This window comes from Neofelis nebulosa, chromosome 4, assembly GCF_028018385.1.
Source record: "Neofelis nebulosa isolate mNeoNeb1 chromosome 4, mNeoNeb1.pri, whole genome shotgun sequence".
Classification (NCBI taxonomy): Eukaryota; Metazoa; Chordata; class Mammalia; order Carnivora; family Felidae; genus Neofelis; species Neofelis nebulosa.
Window position 1 is genome coordinate 52177711 of NC_080785.1, and position 25677 is coordinate 52203387.

Below are 25677 nucleotides of genomic sequence, written 5' to 3' on the forward strand. Positions count from 1 at the left end.
GTCCTCCACACTAACCACCTCCTCACCACTTGTTCCTTCTCAGCCTTGTTCCCGCCTCTCCTGCTCCTGCAATTGCTCTCAGGAAAGGCTCCATGACTCTAACAACAAACCTAATGGTGTTTTCGTCAGTCCCCCATACCCCTCCATGAGAAGAGCAGGATTGTAGGAAGGGGGAACCAGAGATTCAAGTAATGCAAAGGGTCAGAAAGGAACTGACCGGATTAAGAGTGCAGGTTCATTCACCCTGTGTTCCTTTCTCTCTCTCTTCCTTGGAGCTGTCATCAGTGGTTCCCCCTGTGCATGATCCTGTGTTCTCCATCTTCAGTCCTGGCCATTCTTTAGTCCCTAGGACCCATTAGAACTCTGAAGTTACAACATAATGTAGTTTCTGAATAGAGTGAACAACTTATATGGCTTTCAAATGTTCTCTCTATTATGTCGTCAAAACTTTGGGACTTAATTAAGGCACACCACCCAAGGCTTATGAGGCTCCTCATCCCATGAAAGCCTATCGAGTGCCTGCTTCCAGAAGGTAAAGAGCTTTACTTAGGAATGCATGGGGGGAAAAATGGAACTTGTCTGAATGGAGTAAGTGCTCAAAACACAGGAGGTATTATGAGTATTAATGAGCACACAGCTTAGTGGAGAAACTTCCCCCTCTTGGCTTCATTAGCCAATCTGCCTGTTTTCTCCATTTTTTAGTAAGCAGGACAAAAATTGGTTTTCGGTGATGATTGTCAAAAGAATCCAATAAAAGAGCAAATTACTTTCTCTTCTTACATGCCATAAATGAGAAAAACCTTGCCCTTGCCTGGCCTCTAGGGGGCCATTATGTGGTCTATTTCTTTTTCTCAACCATCATAATAATGGTGTGAGCAGACTGACCATGCTGTGTCCCAACGCCACCCCTTGGATTGGCCTAAAACCATGTAATCAACCAGTTCTTGAATCAAATATTTTAGCATTATGGACATGTTCTGAGCCTCAAAATATGGTCTTTGCAAATCGTGTGGACTGAAATTTCTGTATATAGAGAAACACAAGAAGATCTTAATATCTGGTTTCAATGTTTCCACCATGGGCAAACCAGTAAAACTTTGTATATCTCCCTGCAATTACAAAATACCTCCGGTTTAGTTACAAAATGCATTAACGTTTCTTTTGATCAGTTCAAGATTCCAACTTATTTTCTCAGCCAGCTGGAGAATTCCCTAAGGTCTCAGTACTAAGTGTAGGTGTGCTTCTAAACAACATCTTTCTTTTTTTTAATCTTTTGATACTATAAAGCATTGAGCTGTCCATATTTCCCTTTTTGCAATGGCCACAAGGAAATTCAAGCTCAAATTTGTAGCCTGATGCTTGTAGCAAAGCATATGACCTACATTCACTAGCAAAATGTAAGGTCTACATTTTATACCTAATTTTATCCTTGGTGTTTTTAATTTCATGTGATTTTGTTTTTACTGTTTATAGCATATGTAATTCTATAAGCTACCACAAATCATACTAAAATAAAATCCAAACTCTTTCTTATGGCCAAAAAAAGGCAACCTCTCTCTCATTTTGCCCCTGATCATTACTCTAAACACATCTGCCATCACTCTTCTCCCTGTTCACACTGGCCTATCTGCTGTTCCTTGCACTCACTAAGCACTTTCCTATCTCACCTTCTGTTCCCTCTTCCTGCCATGCTCTTCCCCTCCAAGCTTCACCCTTTCCTTTCCCTCTGCTTCAGTGTCACCTCTTCAGAAAGGCTGCTTCTGGCCACCATGTCTAAAGCAGCGTCCTCTATTCCCTTTGCCTCCTACCTTGCTTTACTTATTTTAGAACATTTATCATAACCTAACTTTATGGAACATTTTATACTGGTGGCCTGAGGGAGAGTGGTTATGAACACAGAACTCAGGAACCACACTGGGTTCATATTCCAACTTTACTGCTTTCCAGTTGTGTGGCCTTGGCCAAATTATTTCACCTCTCTGTGCTTCAGCTTCTTCACCTATAAATGAAAAACATACAAAATAGGGCATAGAGCAACTGTTAGGTATTTCATTTGTAAATAGACCAATTAAATAATTACTATTTATCATCTAAACTTCGCTTGATCTGTCTTATGCATCACTATGTTCTTAAAGAACAGTGCCTGACATATGGTTGGTGCTTAATCTGTTGAATAAATTCCCTGTTGGAATGAGGCAAGGGTGTTGAAAATTAAATAAATACATCTGAAACCTGGGGTTAAAGAGAAAGAACACTCGGGTAAGACCTGGAAGACAGAGATTTCACTTCTTGCTTTGCCACTTGGAAGCTAGTTGATTTTAGGCAAAGTAGTTAAAATGTGCCCAAGTCAACTAAACAAACTGGAATAAGAAAATTCTGCTCTGCTCCAGAGGTTTTGGGAAAGTAAACAAGGCTGCACTTGCTCCATAAATAAGGACTATCTAATGGTCCCCAAGGATAAAGGGAGGCTGGGTTTATTAAGCACTTCTATGTGGTGGGCTCTGAAATAAGCTCGGGGAATATGCAGACTAAAGACTTGGTTCGCCCTGGGAATATAAAGACAAAAGACTTTAAGAAAAACTTTTTTTTTTTTTTTAACATTTATTTATTTTAGAGAAAGAGAGGGCATGAGCAGGGGAGGGACAGAGAGAGAGAGAGAGGGAGAATCCAAGCAGGCTCTGAGCTGTCAGCACAAAGCCTGATGTAGAGCTCGAACCTACGAACCGCGAGATCATGACCCGAGCTGAAGTCAGACGCTCCACCGACCGAGCCACCCAGGCATCCCAGAGACGAAAGACTTTTGAATTTATTCCTTATTTTTAATTTTTTTCGGTCAGCTCTAAGGGAACTGACAAAATCACAGGGAAAAAAGAAAAGTAGGTGATTGCGATAGAGTGGTGAATGCTCTGGTTGGGGTAAGTTTTGGAAGCACAGAAGAGAGGCACGCATAGGTGTGAGCTTCACAATCAAACTTGGAGGGTCAAGTGGAATTGTCTGGGTGAGGAGTGTTATTCCAGACAGGAGTGTGTGTGCCAAGACGGGGAGCTGTTTTCGTGTCACATTTCAGGAACTGAAGGTAGTTCAGCACGCCAGGTGAAAGGTGGTTGTGAGAGGAAATGGCCAATGATGATGCTGACCCGGCAGGCAGGGCCCCATCTTATGGGGTGATGCTAAATTTCTCCTCCTCTTTCTCCCCCTCTTCTATAAAAGTGGGTGAGTATCCTCTGAAGCCCAGAGATTTCTCCTTGCCCTGGCAGCCATCTTTATTCTTTTTGGCCTCAAAGCTGCCTGTTGAGATATAAGCCCTGTGCCTGAGGAAAGCCAACAGCGCTCCTCAGAGAGGAGGTGGGTGATAACCCAGGTCACCAGACCTAGTCAAATTTTTCTTAGACCAACATGCATTAAGCCTCCAGTGGGCAAAAGGCTGGGGAAGAAGAGAAGGCTGAAGAGAGGGCATGGGCAGAGAAAGAAGGGCAGAGTTAGGCACAGCCCTATTCTTTTAGATACCTTGAATCTATTCATCATTTTACCCAAATTATTTCTTTTTTTTTCAATGTTTATTTATTTATTTTGAGAGAAATAGAGAGTGAGCAGGGGAGGGGCAGAGGGAGGGAGAGAGAGAATCCCAAGCAGGCTCCCTACTGTCAGCATGGAGCCCGATGTGGGGCTTGAACTCACAAACCATATGACCTGAGCTGAACTCAAGAGTCAGATGCTCAACCAACTGAGCCACCCAGATGCCCCTCCCCAAATTATTTCTTTCACTGCTCTCTCCCATCATGACAGATGGGTTCTACCGATGGCCCCAGTTCTCCACCCATCTCCGCATCTGTGTCCTTTGCCATATAAGCTGAGCAGCAAGAGGTGGAATCTGTTTTTCCCATGCCTTGAACATGCCCTGGCTTGCTTTGAGTGATAGAACGCCCTGGAGGGGCTGGTACGCAGGTTCCAAGCCTAGCCCTCAGTGCCCTGCTGGTCCCCAGCCTCTGCCACAAGGGCAAGTCTGGGCTGGCTTTCTGCAACATGAAAGGCGAAGAGGGAGACTGCCGAGTCATTCCCACCGAAGCCATTCTAGGCCAGTGACCCCAGCCCAGTCCCTGCAGAAGCAGGAACAAGTTCACCTGAGTCAGGGAGGGGGAAGGAACAGCACAATTTTGATCAAGGGCTGAAGATAATCTCACTGGCTCATGATGGGCCTTGTTGGTTGGGCTGAGAGTGCAGCAACCCAAGTGGCTTCAGGGCCGATGTGTGGCCAGGTGGTCTTGATGAAAAGGCAGGGAGTGGGAAAGCCCGCTTGCCCTTTAATGGGTACTTTGTGCTTGTCCGGCTGCTGAGCCAGAGATCAGGGAAAATCTCTTAGTGGGATCCACACCATTCACTTCTCATGCCAGAGCCATTCGCGAGGAGTCTTGTACGTTCCCTTTCTGATCTTCTGATTGGAACTGCTGACTGACCTGTGTGTACCTGAGTGGCTTTGGATGGGGATGGTGAGCACTCCGGTACTGAAGCACTTTAAAGGGCTGTGGGAGATGTTATTCACACTGTCCGCAAATCCCTTTGGAGGCACGTGCTTGGACGCCTGGAGCAGCTGGCCTGGAAGTCTCTGCAAAGATGGCTGAGCTGTGGTGACCCGTGACTGCAAGTCCGCCGCTGAATTCTCACCCCAGTGAGCTGAGACTGAGTGTGCTGGAAGTAAACTGGCAGAGAGGTAGGGCTTTTTTCTGAGCCTTCCCTCAGGGCGTCAGAAACCCAGGCAGGATGTCTCCTGACAGAGGCCTCCTTGGCTATAGTTTTCAATGGCAGGAGGTGGGGACTCCGTCCAAATTTAACATGGAAAACAGTTCAGATGTGGTTGGTTGGTTCCAGTTAATCACCCTCGTGGGTCTTCAGATGGCTAAAGGCGTTATGGGCCGTCCTTTTCATTAATAGTTTGCGCCCTCACAGCTTGCTCCTATAGTTAGTCATTCCCTGGATGGCCAGGCCTGTGGCTGTTTGTGCTTGCTGAGTGTGGGTGGGGCTGGGAGGGGCTCCAGGGGAGGCCAGGCTTCTCCTCACACGCACTCCTTTGCATTTCACAGCATAGGCTTCTTCTAAAGAAGGCATTCAAGGCATCAAACTTTTATTGAGCACCTACCATGTGCCGGGACCGCTGGGCATGGGAATGCAAGGAAGAACACAGTACGATTCCTGCTCACATGTTGCTCAAGGGCACCAGGCCCTCCCCCAGAATGCTCTGTCCTTCTGATTCTCTGGGCATCCAGCACAGCAGCCCTTCTCCCTCTGTGCCCACCAGGCCTCGAAGGTTGGAGTGGGGTTTTTTTCCTTCCCCCCGAAATGGAATGGGAAAATTTTCTTTCTTACATATCTATGAAAATGAAACTTACGTATTTTGCTAATTTTTATCCCATCACATTCCAAAACGTGTGTGTGTATGTATATGTATATTACGGGTCATAGGATAAAAGTGGAAAGGATATAAGGAAGACTACAAGTAGGAAGAAATATACAAAGTATGTGCCATGAAATCCTGTCATTTTGATTGGGGTAGGTATGGGGAGCACAGATTTGGCTCTAAGCATCTTGATTTTCAGGAAAGAAGAAAACCTGTCTGGAATCTGTGGGCAGAAGAGCCAACAATGCAAGCATCCCATATTGTCTCAGTATCCTGCAGAGGTGGGCTGGGTGCACCAGGGGGCCATGCTCCAGGAGAGAGACCTCCCACTCTGTTGTTTTTCTTTTTACTAAGGTGAATATGAGAGAGTCCTTACACAGGAAATTTTAGGCTCAGGTGCTGGTTGTGCTTACGTACTAGATTTTAGAGATCTTGGGCCCTCTTATTCTTTGATAGCTAAGTTGGAGAGGAGCATCTCCAGCTAGAGGGAAGCGGACTCACCGTCTCAGCTAGCTTGTTGCCATGCACCCTAGAAAATGTCTTGGGTCATTCTTTGAACAATCTTCTTGTTTCCAAAGCTCCATATTTGTACTTTAGAGCTTCCTGAAATTAAAGCCTTCATCTCTGGGCAAACCCCAAATAAGGAGACCATCAAGCAATAGTGGATGTCATAGTAGCAAGCATGTGGCCAAAGGATCTTGTGTTGACCCTCATATCACACTAGAGAAATGGCTGCCCACAATATACCACTTGAGGGGCTGCCTTTGGGTGCCTCCTCTCCCCCCAAGATAAGAAGCATTCCCATAATATCTATTACTGTGACAGAATCCTGGGAACTTGCTCCTGGAGGCTTCTCATCACTGTGTCCTGAGGATTGTTACTGCCTTTTATCCTCCTCCCTTCTTATCCCTTCTTATCTCCCCCAGATAAAGGAAGAATATAACTGAACATACCCCCACTGGGTTTGTCACATAGCTGGCTAACGTGTTGGGTCAGTCACACATTCTTTCAGTCCAATCTACTATCGAGTACTGAGAGAATCAATTTCTTAGGTAATAAAATTAATCTCTTAGCAACCAGGTGAGTCTGCATTATCTATAACACAACTGTGCCAAGGCATTTCAAAAAATCTACAAAGCGATGATGAAGTATCTACTCATTATAGGTTAATAAACTGATAGTATAAGACATTTATTCATTTTCATATGAATGTGGTAGCTACCCGTTATCATGATTTATTCCCCAAATTTAGTCTTGTGCGCTTAAATTGAGAAGTTACAACATAAAAGGTTTATCTTTATAGCTGTCACTGGTGTCATATTTATATACATGCTACATTCACCAACACTTTAACAACTGAGTAGCAATATAAATTGAATAACTTTAAAGACTATATATGTTTCCCTCTGGTACAAGTGTACATTCATTTATATTACAAAATCATTTCTTTAAAGGATTGGCTGCAGCAGAATGGAATCCAAATGGGTTCAACCATTGCTCCCTTTTTTTCTACTCAAAGCACACAAAATATCACTTTAGTTTCCTTTCTTATTACTGTAAAAAAATTAATTGGAAAGGAATGGCAGATGAAAGTATATGCATAATAAATTGATAGTTTGAGAGTCAGCTTTTTACTTACATTTGCCAGATTACTTTTCACATTTTAATATTTCTCTACATTTTTTGAAGACTAAGGCCCGAACATCCTATGTAATACTCATTGTTTAGTGAGTGCTCCAAAGTCAGATGGACTCAGATTTTAAATAGCTGTGTGTCTTCTGAAAGCCACTGAAACTTCTAAACCTCAGTTTTTTTCATATAATAAGGGAGATTATATGATATGTTACATATTAGATACATGTATATTATATAATAAGGGAGATATGCATATAACATGCATATGTTGTAAAGATCCATGAAATAGTGTATGTAAAACATTAGCAATTAGAGTGCCAGCCAAATAGCAAGTACTTAGTAACTACTAGTCTGTATTATAATTGCTACTATTTAAAAAGTTGGGCAAAAAATTCCAAATCAAGCTGTTCACATTTTCCCTATAAGTTCTTTTTTTAAAAAAAGAATCTTTGAGTAAACTCAGCAGTTAGTTATATTCTGTTTCTTTTTTTAATAGGTTCGTTACGCTTTTTTTTTTTTTAATTTTTTTTTTAAATGTTTATTTATTTTTGAGACAGAGACAGAGCATGAACGGGGAGGGTCAGAGAGAGAGGGAGACACAGAATCCGAAACAGGCTCCAGGCTCCGAGCTGTCAGCACAGAGCCCGACGCGGGGCTCGAACTCATGGATCGCGAGATCGCGACCTGAGCTGAAGTCCGCCGCTCAATCAACTGAGCCACCCAGGCGCCCCAGTTATATTCTTTTTCTAACCCTTAGATCAACTAAAAGAGAGTTGGAGTCCCTAGAAGTTGCTTCCGTGTAATTTCAGTCTATGTGAAGGTATAAACATTACCGTTAAAGATGGGAGGTCTGTATGGGCATTTTTGGTCACTATTTTTACAGGAAATTTAGGTTTCTTACCTAAGATCACAGAATGAGAGGCAGAGAAGAGATAGAATGGAGGTCCTTTGACTCCTGAGTTAATTTCTTTCATTATCAATTTTCAAATGGCTATTGAGTTAAACTCAGTTAATACGAAGCTCATTTAATAGAACACGGGGTCCTAATAACAAGATCTATTATTAGCATCCTAATAATAGATCCTAATAATAATAGGATCCTATTAATAAGATCTATTTTAATAATAGGGTCTATTATTAGGATCCTAATAATAGGATTTGGGTTCATGTATAGAGAAAACTCTCCTGAAGTTGTACATGTAGTCCTGCTACATTATGTATGTTAAAATACATTATATAGCATCAACACCCAACAGCTGAATTGCTATACACTGCAACATTTTATATCCTTTTTTAACTCCCTGTAAAAAAACTAAATATTCTATTTTCTGATAAGGTTAAGCCCCTCCTACTCTCCTCCTGCCAAAGGCAGGGGGAGAAAAGAGAGACAAAACAGATGGGTATGTTTTGATTCATTCAAGGAATTCAGATAAAAGTAGTTGTTAATTCCTAATAAATCAAGAATCCTGTCCTTTTATTTTCAAATCATTTTTAACCCGTCCAGTTGACATTGCATTTCCCTTGCAATGTTATTTATTGCCATCCATGTTGCTAGGCTACTTTGGAGAACAAAATGGAAAACTCTGTGAAGAGTGCTTGGAATACCAAGCGACATGTGACCAGTTCTTACAGAGTGCAGGATGTGTTCATGGTATGTTAGTGGCTCTCAGCATTAGGTCCCCTTTGTTCCTTGTGGTTGACATAAGTCTGGAGAGTGTACTTGATGATGTTATTTGCATTAGACTTCTTTTTCTCTCTCATAGAATAATGCAATCTTAGAGAAGTCTGAGAAAGAAGAAAGGATTCTGAGGAAGAAGGATATCCTGACTCCTGAGAGTACCTCCTGTCTATGTGCAGAACGAAAAGTGGACACACTACTTACAAGCAGCAAGTCTCAAGCAGCACACAGCCCCGGCAGAGCTTCAGAGAGACCTGGGCAAGTCATGCCACCTTCCCTGTCTTTCAGTGTTTGCATCTAAGGAGTGAAACCAATGCTATCTGCCCTACCTTTCAGGACTGAAATGTGCACAGAAGAAAGCTATTATTCTCACCAGTGGTGGTGTTAGAACAATAAGTCACAGATTAAAAACCAGCATTTAAGGGACTGTTGTCAGAACAACAGAAGAAATGGGGACCTCAGAGGCCATCAAAGGTCAAGAGTAGTATGTGCTCAAAATATGGAGAAGAGAGGGGGGCGGTTTGAGAGGCCAGAGTGCTGTTGGCACTATCTTCATCAGCCCAAGGTCATTGTCAGGCAAACACTGGAGAGCTCTGGTTGAGAGAAGCCACGCACTATGTCTACAAGACTAGACTGTAATCGGAGAGCATGTCACATATTCTTGCAACAAAAATGGAACCTGCATCATTGTGTCTCCCTTTGCATCCATTGTGTAATATGGCAAAGGAGTGATTAAGCCCCAGTGTCTGCCTATGGCTCGAGGTCTATAGGCTCTCCATTTTAATGTGCGTGATCTCAAGTGTAACCCCAGGGGGAACATCTTAAAGGGGCAGGGTTCCCCTCTCCAAGAACATTTGGAGTCCAAACAAACAATTGTGAACCAGAGAAAAATGTTGGGCGAATCCAAAGGAGAGGAGAGGAGACTGTTTCTAAATCATCTAGATACAAGTATGCACTATATTTTTAAGTAAGTTTTATTAAGCTTCTCTCGTAGCAATACCTCTGTTACAAGCAAAGACTTCACATCAACAAATCCTTACACACAGGAAAAGAACCTGAAGTCAGGTTTACATTTCTAGCCCTAAAGCAAAAACTCTTAAAAAGCACACACACATTTATTCAACACTTGACAAAATCAGACTCACGATGTGCCAGGCATCGTGCAACCAGCACCCTCCTCTTTCCTGGATCTCAAATCTACCAGGACTGCTTCACAGGTAGTTACATCAACAAGATAGGAGAGAAGAGAAGAAAAGGAGATGGAGGGAGGTACACCCTGCCTGTCACAGACCAGAAAGCTTGAGCTAGGTGGAATTGGCATATTCGCAAAGAGACACGGTATTTTCTCGTGTACCTGCTGTTGTTGAGGCAGACCGGCACGGAGCTGAAAGTTTAAAATGTGAGCCCACGCCCGTATCTCTCAGCACTTCATGCGCCAGTTTGGTACAAAATGAGCTGAAGCCCACCGGTAAGTGAATGCAGTCGAACTTGGGTGGTGAGAGGCAGGGTCGCCCCCACCCTGTCCCGAGCTTCCCCAGCAGCTTTTCACAGATCTGTAGTTTGGCAAGTCTAAAGCCTCTTACTTCCACTGAAGATGTTTCTTCCTTCAGTTTTAAAAATTGTGGTAAACTGTTACATAACACAAAATTTACCATTTTAACCATTTTTAACTCTACAGTTCAGTGGCATTAAGTACTTTCACACTGTTGTGCAACCATCACCACCATCTGTCTCTAGAACTTTTTATCATCTCAAACTGAAACTCTGTACCTGTTAGATAATAACTCCCTATCTCCCATCCTTCTAAACTCTATTCAGGGGGCGCCTGGGTGGCTCAGTCAGTTAAGCTTCTGACATCTCTCTGCCCCTCCCCCACTTGTGCTCTGTCTCTCAAAAATAAATAAATGTAAAAAAATTTTTTTTAATTAAAAAAAATTTTTTAAATGTTTATTCAATTTTTGAGAGAGAGAGAGAGAGCGGGGGAGGGGCAGAGAGAAAGGGAGACAGAATCTGAAGCAGGCTCCAGGCCCTGAGCTGTCAGGACAGAGCCCAACGCGGGGCCCCAACCCACCAACCATGAGATCACGACCCTAGCCGAAGCCAGACGCCCAACTGACTGAGCACCCAGGCGTGCCCCCCCCCCCATTTAAAAAAAAATCTATTCATATTGTAGGGGCGCCTGGGTGGCTCAGTAGGTTAAGCATCCAACTCTTGGTTTTGGCCCAGGTCATGATCTCACAGTTCATGAGTTCGAGCCCCACATAGGGGGTCTGCACTGACAGCTTGGAGTGTGCTTGGGATTCTTTCCCCATCTTTGACTGCCCTTCCCCCACTTGCCCTGTCTCTGTCTCTCTCAAAATAAATAAATGAACTTAAAAAAGTCCATTCATATTGTAAATGATGTCTTTTGGTATTTTTTTTTTTGTAAATGACACTTCATATTAGATACAGTTTTGATTCCCAATTGATCCCCTATATTATTGTCAAAAAAAAACCCCACATTTTTCGATGCCCTTATGTGCTGGTGCATGAGATTCTGAAGAAGGCCCCTGGAATTTTTATTTTTCATTACAGAACTGAGTCTTCACCAGATACATTAAGACAGAAAACTAGAGTGGCAATACTTGAATTCTGCTTCCTGTCACTCCTAAGTGGCTTCTAAAAGGGACAGAGTGTAGCCAATTGTGACTATTGACTATGCCTGCATATATCATGTCATAGACTCTCCTGCCCAGCAGTGGGGCGCAGATCTCAGAAGCCTGGGCTGGAAAAGATGCCAAAAATATCTAGCGCCACTCCTGCTCTTAGACTTATTTTTCCACCCTTTATTCCTCCAAATTCCAACATGCCAGACAGACACCCCTACTTTCCTCAAGATCCATTCTCTGACAACCCATCCCTTACTAGAATTTTTTTCCACTGTTACTGAATTATTTCCACACAGCCCAATATTCAAAATGACTGCCTTCTACATTCTCACTGTGCACTGAATTAGCCATGCCTTGATGCCCTTAAAAGTTTTAAAAATATTACAACAGATTAAATGTACAATTTGAATCAGCATAACTTTAGGAACTGTCTCCTGTTCAAAATGAGATTGTCCATTTTAGTTCACAGTTAACTAATCATGTCTTCACTTGTTCCCTCATTAATACTTACAAGCATTTATTAGACACCATCTATGTGTCTGTTGCTTTGCCAGGCACTGGAGACCCAAAGATACTTAAGTTACAATCCAGTGGAAAGACAAACAGAAACATCTAGCCAAAGCCCAGCATAGCTCTGTGGAAGACGTGCTTTGTGGAAAACAAAATGCAGTGGGAAGGCATCGTGATGTGCCATCACAGGGTTCACAGAGGATGTGACCCTTGAACTGATCCCTGCACAAGGAAGAGACAGTTGCTTAAGAGACAAGGGAGGGAAGGTGTTCTGTGCAGAACAGCCTGTTTACAGATACGGAGTCTTCCTGGTGGTCACAAGGGGATGGAGGAGGGTAAGAGTTAGGAGCAACTGAACCTGCCAGTTTGAGAGACTAGGTAGATGGTGACTGTGTTCATTGTTACCTTACTGCAAATAACATCTTCAGTTTTAATAGTGGTTTAAAATGAGCTTTCACATAGACATACCTTCTGTTATTTTTAATAAACCTCCATGAAATATTGTCTCGAGTCCAAGTTATAGAGATATATGACTATAGCAACTGATACCTTCACTTCATAGAACTACTAATTTATGACTTTTACACTAACTTTTTATTTTGGAAAATTTCAAAGCTATAGCACTTTTGAAAGGATAGTACAATGAGCAACTGTATACCCTTTCTTTAGATTCAACTACTTTGTTTAGATTTGTCAACATTTTGCCACATTCTTTTTTTTTCTGTCTCTGTCATTACTGAGCCATTTGAAAGTGAGTTGCACTTTTTAAGATACTTCAACCCTAAAGGCATCTTCTTGAAGCAAGGACTTTTCCCTATATAACCAGAGAATCATTATTGTTGGATTTTGTTTCTGTTTCTCATGATTATATTCAAGTTAAACATTTTTGGTAAGAATACTAAAAAAGTGATGTTCTGTACTTCCCCACCATATCATGAGGCATAATGACAGTTTTGCTTATTACCAATGATGCTAATTTGGACCACTTGGTTAGTTGATATCCTTCTATTCTCTCCATTGTAATTCATAAGTAATCTGTATGACAATGATTTGAGACCATGAAACATATTATTCAGTGGGTTAAGCATCTGTTGATGACTCTTGCCTATCAATAATTATATTAGTAGGCCTTAGTTTTAAATTAATTATAGCTCCTCCATTCCAGCATTTAAAGTCAGATATAATTTTTTGCTGTTGTTGTTTGTTGTCTAAAAATTTGAGACCAAAGAAGATCATCCAACTCTATGAAAATATTTCTCATGAAATAGAGCACATGTTAGGAAAATGGCCAAAAAACCATTGTACAGCTATATTTTATAAATCAACATGTATTTTTTAAAAAGCATAACTGTTGCACAAGATTTAATATTGTCCATGATGTTCGGCTTTTGTAGTTTGTGGAAAAAAACACTGTAATATGTCATTTAACATCATAAAGGAATCTCATATCTGTCCACTGATAACTCATTGGCAATACACAGCTGTTAAGAGGCAGCTCAGGAAAGAAAAAAAAAAACAAACTCACAAGCCAACCATCTGACTTTAATTAGGAAAGAGAATAGTCCCCAAATGTACAAGGATGAGGTCTTTTGCAGGTCAAAGTATTATAGTGGAACTTGAAAAGAGGTAATATAATGGCCCCGTATGTGAAAGTTAGCTCATGCTTTACAGGATTTATAATATGGAGACACAGTCCCCACCCTTTCCTGAAAACAAGTCAGCCTTTGCTATAGCTACAATAAACACTCATCTAGGCCCCAAAATCCATGTTTTCTAATTACTAAGGGCTTGTCAGATATCAGGGCAGAGACAACATTAATCTATATGAGGAAGGCTGTGGGTAGAATAGGTTATGGGGGTGAAGAAGATCAGGATTTCAGTTTGGGGCAGTATACATTTGAGACATCCATTAGACATCTAAGTGGAGATACAGAGTGGAGAGTTAGGTATGTGAGTTAATGCCTAATGGAATGGTCAAGGCTGGAGGCATACATTTCAGAATCATTTGAGGATGGATGTTACTTAAGCCCATGGAACTGGAATAGAACCAGAAAGGGGGTGAGTATAGAGAGAGGAGAAGAGATTAAAGTGATCCATGGACAAGCCAGGGATATTTCAATGCTATGAAGTGAAGGTGCAAAAGAAGAACTAGGAGACTGAGCTGGAACAGCCATTAGAATTGAAGGAAAGTAAAGTGTATAGTATCTTAGAGAACACGGGAAGAAATCAGTTCCATGAGGAGGGAGCAATGAACTGTGATAAGTATTACTGATAGTCAAGTTCAATGTGGACCAAGATTTGGATTTAGCAACATGGAGGTCATTGCTGATACTGACAAGCACAGGTTTGGTGGGGTGGCAGAATTCAAATCCCAACGAATAGGTTTAAGTGAGAAGAGGAGAGGAAAAGGAAGCACTGGTATTGGATGTCTTTCAAGGAGTTTTGCTGTCAGGTGTGTATGTGTGAGGGGTAGGGGTGGGGGGAAGCAGCAAAGAAAAGGAGTAGTGCTTACAGGAGAAAAATGCAAGATAATTTTGTGCGTTGTTTTTAAGCTGAGAGAGATAACAGTGTGGTTGTGTGCTGGTGGAAACCAATCATGGGAGGGGGGAAGCTGCTGATGTAGGAGAAAGCAGTGAGAATTGCTGAAGCAAAGCCTTTGAGTTAGAAGTGGAGGGGAGGGGCAGCAATGCATACAGTCCAGACCCTTGTAGGTGGGAAGATGTTCTTGTGGGAGGGTGTGAAACTTATTTTCTGAATGTTTCCATTTTGTGCTCCGGTGAAGTGGAAAGCAAGGTCATCAGCTAAGAGTGAAGAGAGAGGAAAAGGTGTTAGAGATTGGAGGGGCTGTGAGTTTGTGAAGTGGTTATCTATGAGGAAAGGAAATGTCAATCAATTTCAAAAATCAGAAATAGTACAAACAACAGTCTCTGGTCATAATGCAATAAAACTGGAATTTAGCAGTAAAAACAAAAAGCTCCTATTCCCTGGATATTAATAGTCCTTTCTTAAGTCATTTGGGTGAAGGTGAAAAGCCAAACTAAAACTATTAAATTTTATGAAAGTGAAAATAATGAAAACACTATCTGCAAAGTCTCTGCCACAGTGATCAAGTGGGATTTATTCTAAAACTGGAAGGAGGGTTCAATTTTTGGGTATCTATTGACTTATTCACCATATTAATAGATCCCAGGAGAAAAACCATATGATCAATCCCATAGATGTTGAAAAAACTCTGATTTTATAAAATTTAACATCCATTCAAATTTCATTCTTAATGAATTCAGTACAAGCATTTCAATTTTGCTACTGTTATGTAAGATCATTCTGGGAATACTAGCCTATGCAATTACATGAGAGAAAGAAATTGGAGATATAAAAGGAAAGTAAAATTATCATTATAATTACCATTATAGGATTACATATCTGGAAAAATTAAATGTACCCACTGAAAACCTATTGCAAACAATAAAAGAAACCATTAAAATGGCTAGGTACAGAGTTGACATGCAGAAATTTAAAAAACAAAACTTTAAAAACAAGCAACAGACAGCTAGGAGATGTAATAAAAGATCTCATGGATAGTAGTAACTAGTGTAAGATATTTAAAACAAACTTTAAAAGACACTTATGGGGGCGCCTGGGTGGCGCAGTCCATTAAGCGTCCGACTTCAGCTCAGGTCACGATCTTGCGGTCCGTGAGTTCGAGCCCCGCGTCAGGCTCTGGGCTGATGGCTCGGAGCCTGGAGCCTGTTTCCGATTCTGTGTCTCCCTCTCTCTCTGCCCCTCCCCCGTTCATGCTCTGTCTCTCTCTGTCCCAAAAATAAATAAAAAACGTTGAAAAAAAAAATGTTTAAAAGACACTTAGGATAACTTTAAAATGTTCCTGAGTGAGACAAAAGATTTCAATAAGTGGAAAGGCAACAAGAGTCTCAATATCATTAATATATTAATTTTCTTAAGTTGGTTCATAAATTTAATAGATTACAATAAAAATATTAATAATAGTTTTTGACAAGACAAGCTGATGCCAAGGTTTATGATGTAATATTTACAAGTATTATTAAAAAATTTATGGGGCGCCTGGGTGGCTTGGTCGGTTAAGCGTCTGACTTCGGCTCAGGTCATGATCTCACGGTCCGTGAGTTCCAGCCCCGCGTCAGCCTCTGTGCTGACAGCTCAGAGCCTGGAGCCTGTTTCAGATTCTGTGTCTCCCTCTCTCTCTGCTCCTCCCCTGTTCATGCTCTGTCTCTCTCTGTCTCAAAAATAAATAAACGTTAAAAAAAAATTTAAAAAAAAATTTATGAGAAAAAAATAGTAACATAGTAGAGCCATACCATGAGACATTAAAAGATATTATAAAGCTACAATAATTAGATAGATAATAAGAGAATAGAGTGTAGTGTTGACATACAAATAGATAATTAATGTAAAAAAATAGAAAGCCTAACATAGTCTAAAATACATGTATAAATTAAGAATATATACATATAGGATACATAGGCACCAATAGGAATTTATGATATGATTAGGGTGGCATTTGAAATCACTGAGAGACAGATAGACTGTATAATAAATAATGTTTGAATAACTGGGTATTACTATAGAAAAAATTAAGGTCAATCCACATCTCACTTCTCACACCAGAATAAATTCCAAATGACAATGAGAGAGTTAAATGTCAAAAAAGATGAACACATGAAAATCCTAAACATTTGCTTACATATACACTAAAAAAAACTTTGGAAAGATAGCATTCAATTATATAATACGGTGTTATCAACTATAGTCAAGATGTTTTACATCAGATCCTCGGAACGTGTTCATTTTATAGCTGAAAGATTATACTCTTTTACCAAGCTCTCCCTATTTCCCCCCATCCCTCGCCCCTCACAACTACTTTTCTACTCTGCTTCTATATGTTTGACTTTTTAATAGATTCCACATGTAAGTGATAACCATGCAGTACTTGTTTTTATCTGGCTTATTTCACTTAGCATTATACCCTCAAAGTCTAACCATGTTGCCACAAATGGCAGGATTTCCTTCTTTCTTGTGACTAAATAATATTTGTTATGTACATATGTACCAAATTCTCTGTATCCATTCAACCACTGGAGAAACAGTTAGGTTGTTTCCATATCTTGGATATTGTGATGTATGCTGCAGTGAACAGGGGAATGCACATATCTCTTCAATATCCTGTTTTTATTTCCTTGGTTATATACCTGGAAATGGGATTGCTGGCTCATATGGTAGTTCTATTTTTAATTTTTTAAGATGCCTTCATATCGTTTTCCATAGTGGCTATGCCAGTTTACATTCCCACCCACAGTGTACAGGGCTCCCATTTCTCCACATCCATCCCAACAGTTGTTCTCTCTTATCTTTTTGATGATAGCCATTCAAACAGGTGTGAAGTGATACCTCATTGTAGTTCTGATTTGCATTTCACTGATTAGTAACATTGAGTACCTTTTAATATACCTGTGGTCATTTGTATGTCTTCTTGGGAAAAATGTTTATTCAGTTCCTCTACTCCCTCCTTTTTTTTATTTTAGAGAGAGAACGTGATGGACAGTGGTGCAGGGAGGGAGAGAGAGAGAGAGAGAGAGAGAGAGAGAGAGAGAGAGAGAGAGAGAGAGAATCTTAAGCAGGATGGAGCCCAACATGGGGCTCGATACCACAACCCTGGGATCACGATGTGAGTTGAAATCAAGAGTCAGACGCTCAACCGACTGAGCCACCCAGGTGCCCCTGTTTTTCTTTTTGTTTTTAGTTTAGGGAAGAGTTTCATAAAGAGACGTATTTCCCTTAGTCACTTTATCTTTTTTAAACTTTTATATTTTTATTAATTTTTTAAATTCCAGTGTAATTAACACACAGTGTTATATTAGTGTTAGGTATACAATATAGTGATCCAACAATTCTATACATGACTCAGTGCTCATTGCCCTAAGTGAACTCTTTTTTTTCTGTTTGTAAACTTTTAATTATTTAGATACATACACATGTATGTGCATTAGGTGACAGTGTAAAATGTATTTCTCTTTTTAAAATTTTGATTCAAGTTAGTTAACATATAGTGTAGTATTGGTTTCCTTTATTTTTTTAATATGAAATTTATTGTCAAATTGGTTTTAGAAGAGAATTTAGTGATTCATCACTTAGCTATAACAACCAGTGCTCATCCCAACAAGTACATTCTTTAATGCCCATCACCCATTTGACCCATCCTCCCATCCACCTCCCCTCCAGCAACCCTCAGTTTGTTCTCTATATTTAAGAGTCTCATATGGTTTGCCTCCCTATCTCCTTTTTCTTTTTTTATCTTATTTTTCCTTCCCTTCCCTTATGTTCATCTATTTTGTTTCTTAAATTCTACCTATGAGTGAAATCATATGATGTTTGTCTTTCTCCGACTGATTTATTTCGCTTAGCTTAATACCCTCTAGTTCCATCCACATTGTTGAAATGCAAGATTTCATTCTTTTTGATCACTGAGTAATATTCCATTATATATATATATATATATATATATATATATATATATATATATATATCACATATTCTTTATCTATTCACCAGTGGACATTTGGGGTCTTTCCATGATTTGGCTATTGTTGATTATGCTGCTATAAACATTGGTGTGCATGTATCCCTTCAAGCCAGCCTTTTTGGATCTTTTGGATAAATACGTAGTGGTGCAATTGCTGGACCATAGGGTAGTTTTATTTTTAATTTTTCAGGAACCTCTATAGTGTTTTTCAGAGTGGTCACACCAGTTTGCATTCCTACCAATGGTGCAAAAGTGTTCCCCTTTCTCTGCATCCTCACCAATATTTGCTGTTTCCTGAGTTGTTCACTTTAGCCATTCTGACAGGTGTGAGGTGGTATCTCATTGTGGTTTTGATTTGTATTTCCCTGATGATGAGTGATGTTGAGCATCTTTTCATGTATCTGTTAGCCATCTGGATGTCTTCTTTGGAAAACTATTTATTCATGTCCTCTGCCCACTTATTCACTGGGTTATTTGGTTTTGGTGTGAGTATGATGAATTCTTATATATTTTGGATATTAATGCTTTATCCAATATGTCATTTGCAAATATCTTCTCCCATTCCATCAGTTGCCTTTTAGTTTTGTTGTTTCCTTTATTGTGCAGAAGCTTTTTATCTTGATAAAGTCCTAGTAGTTCATTTTTGCTTTTGTTTCCCTTGCCTCTGGATACAAGTCTACTAAGAAGCTGCTGTGGCCAAGGTCAAAGAGGTTGCTGCCTGTGTTCTCCTCTAGGATTTTGATGGTTTCCTGTTTTACATGTAGGTCTTTAATCTATTTTGAATTTATTTTTGTGTGTGGTGTAAGAAAGTGGTCCAGTTTCATTCTTCTGCATGTTGCTGTCCAGTTTTCTTAACACCATTCGCTGAAGAGACTGTCTTTTTTCCATTGGATATTCTTTCCTCCTTTGTTGAAGATTAATTGGCCATACACTTGTGGGTGAAGTTCTAGGTTCTCTAGTCTGTTCCATTGATCAGTGTGTCTGTTTTGTGGCCCTAAGTGTACTCTTAAGCCCCTTCACCTATTTTACCCATCCCCCTACCCACCTCCATTCTGACAACTGCCAGTTTGCTCTCTATATTTAACAGTCTGGTTTTTTTTCTTTTGCTTCTTTTTTCTTTGTTTATTTAATTTCTTAAACTCCACAAATAAGTGAAATCATATGGTATTTGTCTTTCTCTGGCTGATGTATTTCAGTTAGCATTATATCCTTTAGATCCATCCATGTTGTTGCAAATGGCAAGATCTCATTGTTGTTTACTGGCTGAGTAATATTCCAGTCTGTGTATGTGCGTGCGTGCGTGCGTGTGTGTGTGTGTGTGTGTGTGTGTATGCCTCACATTTTTTTATCTACTGATCTATGAATGGATACTTTGCTTCCATAGCTTGACTATTGTAAATAATGCTGCAATAAACATATATTGCATATATTATTTTCATATTATTTTGTCCATATATTATTTTCAATTTCCTTGGGTAAATACCTAGTAGTGGAATTACTGAATCATATATTTCTATTTGTAAAGTTTACAGGAAACTCCATACTGTTTGCATCAGTTTGCATTCCCCCCATCAGTGCATCATGGTTCCCTTTTCTCCACATCCTCACTGACACTGGTTATTTCTTGTCTTTTCGATTCTAACCATTCTGACAGGTGTAAGATGATATCTTGTTGTCATTTTGATTTGCATTTCCCTAATGGTGAGTGATGTTGAGCATTTTTTCATGTGTCTATTGGCCATCTGTCCATCTGTCCATATGTCTTCTTTGGAAAAATGTCTATTCAGGTCCTCTGCTCATTTCAAATCAGATTATTTGGGGGGTTTTGGTGTTCACTTATAAGAGTTCTTTATATATTTTGGATATTAACTTCTTATTGGATATATCACTTCGTCTTCCCAAATATCTTCTCCCATCCCATAGGCTGCCTTTTCATTTTGTTGGTGGTTTCCTTTGCTCACAGGCTCCATTCTGGACAGAGAACATACCTATGGCCTATCTGTTCTCTTTCTAATTTTGTTTTTGCCTTGACTTTCTCTTGTCTCCTATGTGGACTGAAGATCTCCTTCCCCCATGAGACTCAGACTGAGAACCTAGTACACATCAGGCTCTGTGCTCAGTCTTCGTGGATGCTCAAGAGGGACTGAGGAATGCCTTCAAGGATGGTTCTGAGTGGGGAGGAGTACAGGCCCTGGACTGGCAGGAGCTGGCTCTTACTTGTACTGACTTCAGGCACTTTGCTCTCAGATTTCTCATCTGCAAGTTGGAGATAGGCATAAAGGACAGGAAAGCAAACTGTCACGTGAATGGTAGTTACTGTTGTTCTATGTGAATCAAAAAGTAGTTTTTGCCCTGTTTTTATCTTTTAGTTTGTTTCTCTAACCTTACTCTCCTTTTACCTTTTCCATCTAACTTTATTATTTCCTTCTCAGACCTTCCCCTTCTCTTCTCAAAGTGGAGGAAAGCAGCTTGCCACTCTTCAGGCTGTGGACAATATGGTCCCAAGAGGCTATTCCCTGTTAATTTGGCCACCTCTCCTGAAGCAGCTTTGGTTATAGTCTTGAGCCTTTTAATGGGAAAGGGGTTTTTGTGCAAGTCATTTCTGGCTGCCTGGTGTGATTGCAGGCAGGAAATGTAGGTCTGCTGTGCACTGAAGGAAAAAGATCCATATGTGGCAACCAAGCCACATACATCATCTCAAAATTTAAGAACTGAGGCCCAAACATGCTCTGAATAAGTGATACCTCTCTGTCTTGGCAGATTTTTTAAAGTCTTTAAGTTTCACCCTTAATAGAAATAAACTTCACGGCCATGTGACCCAAAAGAATAATTTCCAGTCTTTGGAAAATTATTCTCTACTATTTGATAGCTGGTGTGGTGAAAGTGATATTATACCTACCCACTAATTCTAATACTCAGAGTATAGGAGGGCAATTTATTTTATATTTATGCTTTCTTTTATGAGTCTGATTGAAATAAAATGCTGGCTGGAGGTACATTAGAGTTCTCTGAACAGAGTCTCAACAGAATTGGGGGGAATATAAGCTAGTTGTTCTGAGCAGAGACTCAGAGTATAACCGTTCTGTTTGCTCTTCCAGAGATGCTTTTTTGTGTGTGGTTTGTTTTTGGTTCTCTTCCAATTTGCATCTTTACCAAAATCCCAAGGAAAGAAAAAAAAACCATTAAGATTTTTTCTATAATCCATTTAAGTCAAAAATGGAGAAGAGAGAGAAAAATTTGTAGCTTTCAAACACCATTAGTTTGCTAATGATAGCTTTCATCCTATGACAGTTCTCAGACTGATAAGATGCTCTAAACATCCAGCACGAAGGAAGAGGGCCATTTATAGGCCCCCGCTCTGTCTCTGCAGCTTGCACATGTTTTCAAACATAATTTCATGCCTGCTTTCTGACAGCTCATTAAACAAAGGCCTCTTGGTGCCTATATTGCCCGTCTCCCTGCTGAGAGTGTAACATATTTACGGCCTTTGCAGATTGCTGGCTGCTGGCGCCTTCTCTTCCCCGTGGCCTGCCTGCCAACTGCTTATCAGTCTCCCCCAAAGGTGACATCCTCCTCGTTTGTTTAGGTAGCAATGGTCCCGTGTTTGACCCTCGGAGGCCAGCAGCAGCGTGATTAGGAGAGGTTCCTGCACCAGCTAGATAAAGGCAATCACGCTGGTGAAGACAGCGATGGGCTGCTCAGGGGAGCCTCGCCAGGCTGAGTGCTCCCATTCAGGAACACGCTGGCAGTTCGTTAGTTCGACAGCTGGCAATGTGCAGACCTTGTGGGATTTCTGCCTCAGAGAAAGCAAACAAGGGTTCGAGAGTGTTGAGGAGCTATCTGGGGCTGTGTACAAGGGTGATCAGAGGCGATTGCTCCTAATTACCTGCCTCTTGACTGCCATTAAACCATCATTACACATCCAAACCCATAAAAGCCCATATGAATGCAGCACCTTATACTTAATTTTTATCCTTTTCTCCTGCTTTTGCCAAAAGCATTTTGTTGGGGTACTGGGAGGACAAATGAAGACATCTTGGACGAAATGAGAGGCTGCAGGCTGCATCCATCTGCCATTTCAGGATCTGACAAAAGTGGTAACAGGTTTCTGCCACTGCTGTGTCCTGGGGGGTGATGCATCATTTCCAATGAATAGAAATGGAGAGGGAACCAGGAGGCGCAGAGGCAAAGGAGGGAAGGGGGGAAGGGGAGAGAGCAAGACTTCTTTCTTCCCAGGCAGGTGCCTGTGAATTCACCTCTTAGCTGTTGTGGGTTAATGGCCAGGCTCCAGGGACAGGGATTTGTCAAAGCCTCGGATGACCCTGGCCCTAGAAATGCCTGTGTTGTGTGCCCCTGGGATCTGACTGGTGGCAAAGTAGGAACAAGATTTTGGTGTGACTGCATTCGCCTTCGGGGCAGATGACAACAATGGCCACCACGTTTCCAGCACCCCCTATGAATGAGGCAGCGCATTAAGCATTTTCTTACAGGATGTCATCTCATGCAGTGCAACACCATTCAGGTAGGGAAGGTTAGACCCATTGTGCCAACGATGAAATGGTGCCTCGGGGAGATCGGAAGCCTCCACCAATCCTCCAGCTAGTCAGCAACAGAATCCAGGTCTGTTGGTTCCAAAGTCCCCACTTAACCACCCAGCTGCTGCTGATCCATAGCGACATTGGCACAGCACTTCAGAATGAGTTGTTGCTAAGCCTGTTTCCCCCGTGGAAGTTCTTGAACCCCAGGTGACACCCATCGACCAGAGAGGTGGTGAATCGTGGAGACTCCAGCATTCTGCACAAGGAGAGGCTCCCGGGCAAGGGATAAGTGATCTTCCGGTTTTCATTTTTCAAAAGCACTGTAGCTGATTCTATACAGGATGGCTTCAGGATACACTTTGAGAAGACAGTTCATGACCTAGGAGCTCCCTGGGGAGAGAGCAGTCTCATTTACCTGTTCCTCTATACCCCACAGAGTTATCCTTGCACATAGTAGGTGCTCAATAAATGCTGTAAAGTCAGAGGAAGGGTTCTGTTTGATTTTACTCCTCTGTATCTTGTTTTAAGTTGTATTGAAACTTCCATATAGCTTCATCCTGTTGGGAGGAAGCAGACACTACATCTACAAGTAAAATGTATGCTTCCAATATGCCCTTAGCACTGATGAGGTGAGGTCTTTCATGGTCATTCATACCTCCTCCTGACACGCAGGCGACTGAGCTTCTGACCTCCAGCAGTTCAGCATGGAGATGGCTTTGCCAAACCTTACTGTTTTATGGAAGACTTACAATAGAATTATCACTGCTTACAAAGCATCCCTGTGTGCACATTTGTTAGCTGATATATATAAGCATGGGTACTTATTACGTCTAAAAATTATTTGCTACGTTACTTATAAATAACTTGAACTGTAGCTTGTTTTCTGGGCATGGTCTTTAGCTTTGTGTGTACTACAGTTTCTATGAATTGATCTATGCGCATTGTGCATTTTGATTCTTTACGCATGGTATTTTTGATGAATCCTGACTTGGAAAATAGGTGCCACTATCTCCATTTCATGGATGAAGGAAGTGAGCCTCAGAGAAACTGAGTGACTCTCCCAAGACGGCATAGGTAGCAGAGGCAAGATTTTAAGAAGCTCTGGAGGAATCTAAAATAAAACACTATTTCTATTTTACCATGTTGCGTAAAGAACAAACTGATAATTTCAAAACTGAATTTTAAAAATGCTGGAAGGAAGTGATGGTAATTATTAATGGTGGTTGCCTGTGGGAGATGGGATTTTGATTCCTTATACTTTTCTTTATTTTCTAAATTGTAAAACTTATAATTGTGGGAAAGCTAAAACACACACACACACACCTCCAGGGAACACACTATCCGAATAAACTTAATTATTATTAATTTATCATGAGATTTTTGTTTTATTTCTTTGAATATATGTGTTTTTGATTATACAACAATAACAACAACAACAACAACATTGAACATAGTAAGGTACAATAGGATTTTCTCCCTATTAAAAATATTCCCTGAGGGGCACCTGGGTGGCTCAGTCAGTTATGCATCTGATTTCAGCTCAGGTCATGATCTCACTCATGGCTGAAGGGTTCGAGCCCTGCATCAGGCTCTATGCTGACAGCTCAGAGCCTGGAGCCTGCTTTGGATTCTGTATCTCCCGCTCTATCCCTCTGCCCCTTCCCCAGTCACACTCTGTCTCTCTGTCTCTTAAAAAATAAATAAACGTTAAAAAAATTTCCTGGGCACCTGGGTTGGTCAGTTGGTTAAGTGGCCAGCCAACTCTTGATTTTAGCTCAGGTCACGAACTCACGGTTCATGGGATCGAGCCCTGTGTCGGGCTCTGCACTGACAGCATGAAACCTACTTGGGATTCTCTCTCTCCTCTCTCTGCCCTTCCCCTGCTTGTGCTTGCTCTCTCTCTGTCTCTCAAAATAAATAAATAAGCTTAAGAAAAATACCACCACAATGAAACTAGATTATTGCCAACAGAAGAATTCCTGGTTTGCTTCCTAGCAGCAGAAAACAGAACAACATTTGCTATGACTTGAAGGCTATCATTTTCAGTGGTTACAAGTGCCTGATGTTGACAACTGTGCTGAGGGTGGCATGAAGTCTTACATTTTTTTCACCATTCTCTCTGCAAGTTCTCAAAGGACTTTCTCACCTGTCATTCCCTCTTGGTTTCAATAATCATCAGTTCAATACACCGCCATGCACCAGGCACTGTGCACAGTGATTTCCTGAATGTTAAGTACCAAATCTGAACCCGAGTCCTAGCACCCTTATAAAGTGAGCTGGGTGTGCTCTATTACCTCTCTCCTCAGTGAGGACACTGAAGGGCAAAGACGTACTTAAGGGTAAGTGATGTGCTGAGGGGCTCGCAGCTGGCGGGTAATGCCACGGGAGCTCCAGTTTAAGCTACCCAGCTGGAAACTCAGTTTCCTTGAACTGCACCACCTCTTGGTGCTTCTTAGGGTCAGCTCTGTTCTTGAGCAAGACATAAGAAAGGTTATGCTGGACCTTTTGATATATTTTCCAATTTTGTGTTTCAGAAACTGTTTTGCACTCTCTCACTTGCCCAGGGCCTACTGTACCATCTTGTGCATCATCCAACCATGCTACAGGTGATATCTTAGGACCCCAGCCTCTCCCCTCCTCCTCTCTCCCCCCCTCTGCCTCCCAGTCAGACCTACAGAACTTGTTTTCCATTTGCCCAGAAAACAAATGAGTTAGTCTGT

General features: G+C 41.1%; 1 long non-coding RNA gene across 1 annotated transcript in view; it reads right to left on the reverse strand.

The window, feature by feature from the left end:
* Positions 1–222: 222 nt before the first annotated feature.
* LOC131509256 (uncharacterized) overlaps positions 223–25677 on the reverse strand; it is a 36366-nt gene continuing 10911 nt past the window's right edge. The window contains exons 2-3 of the long non-coding RNA XR_009260396.1: positions 1938–1999; positions 223–345 (exon numbers count right to left, since the gene is read on the reverse strand). This is a non-coding gene — a long non-coding RNA (uncharacterized LOC131509256). The remainder of the gene's footprint in view (positions 346–1937; positions 2000–25677) is intronic.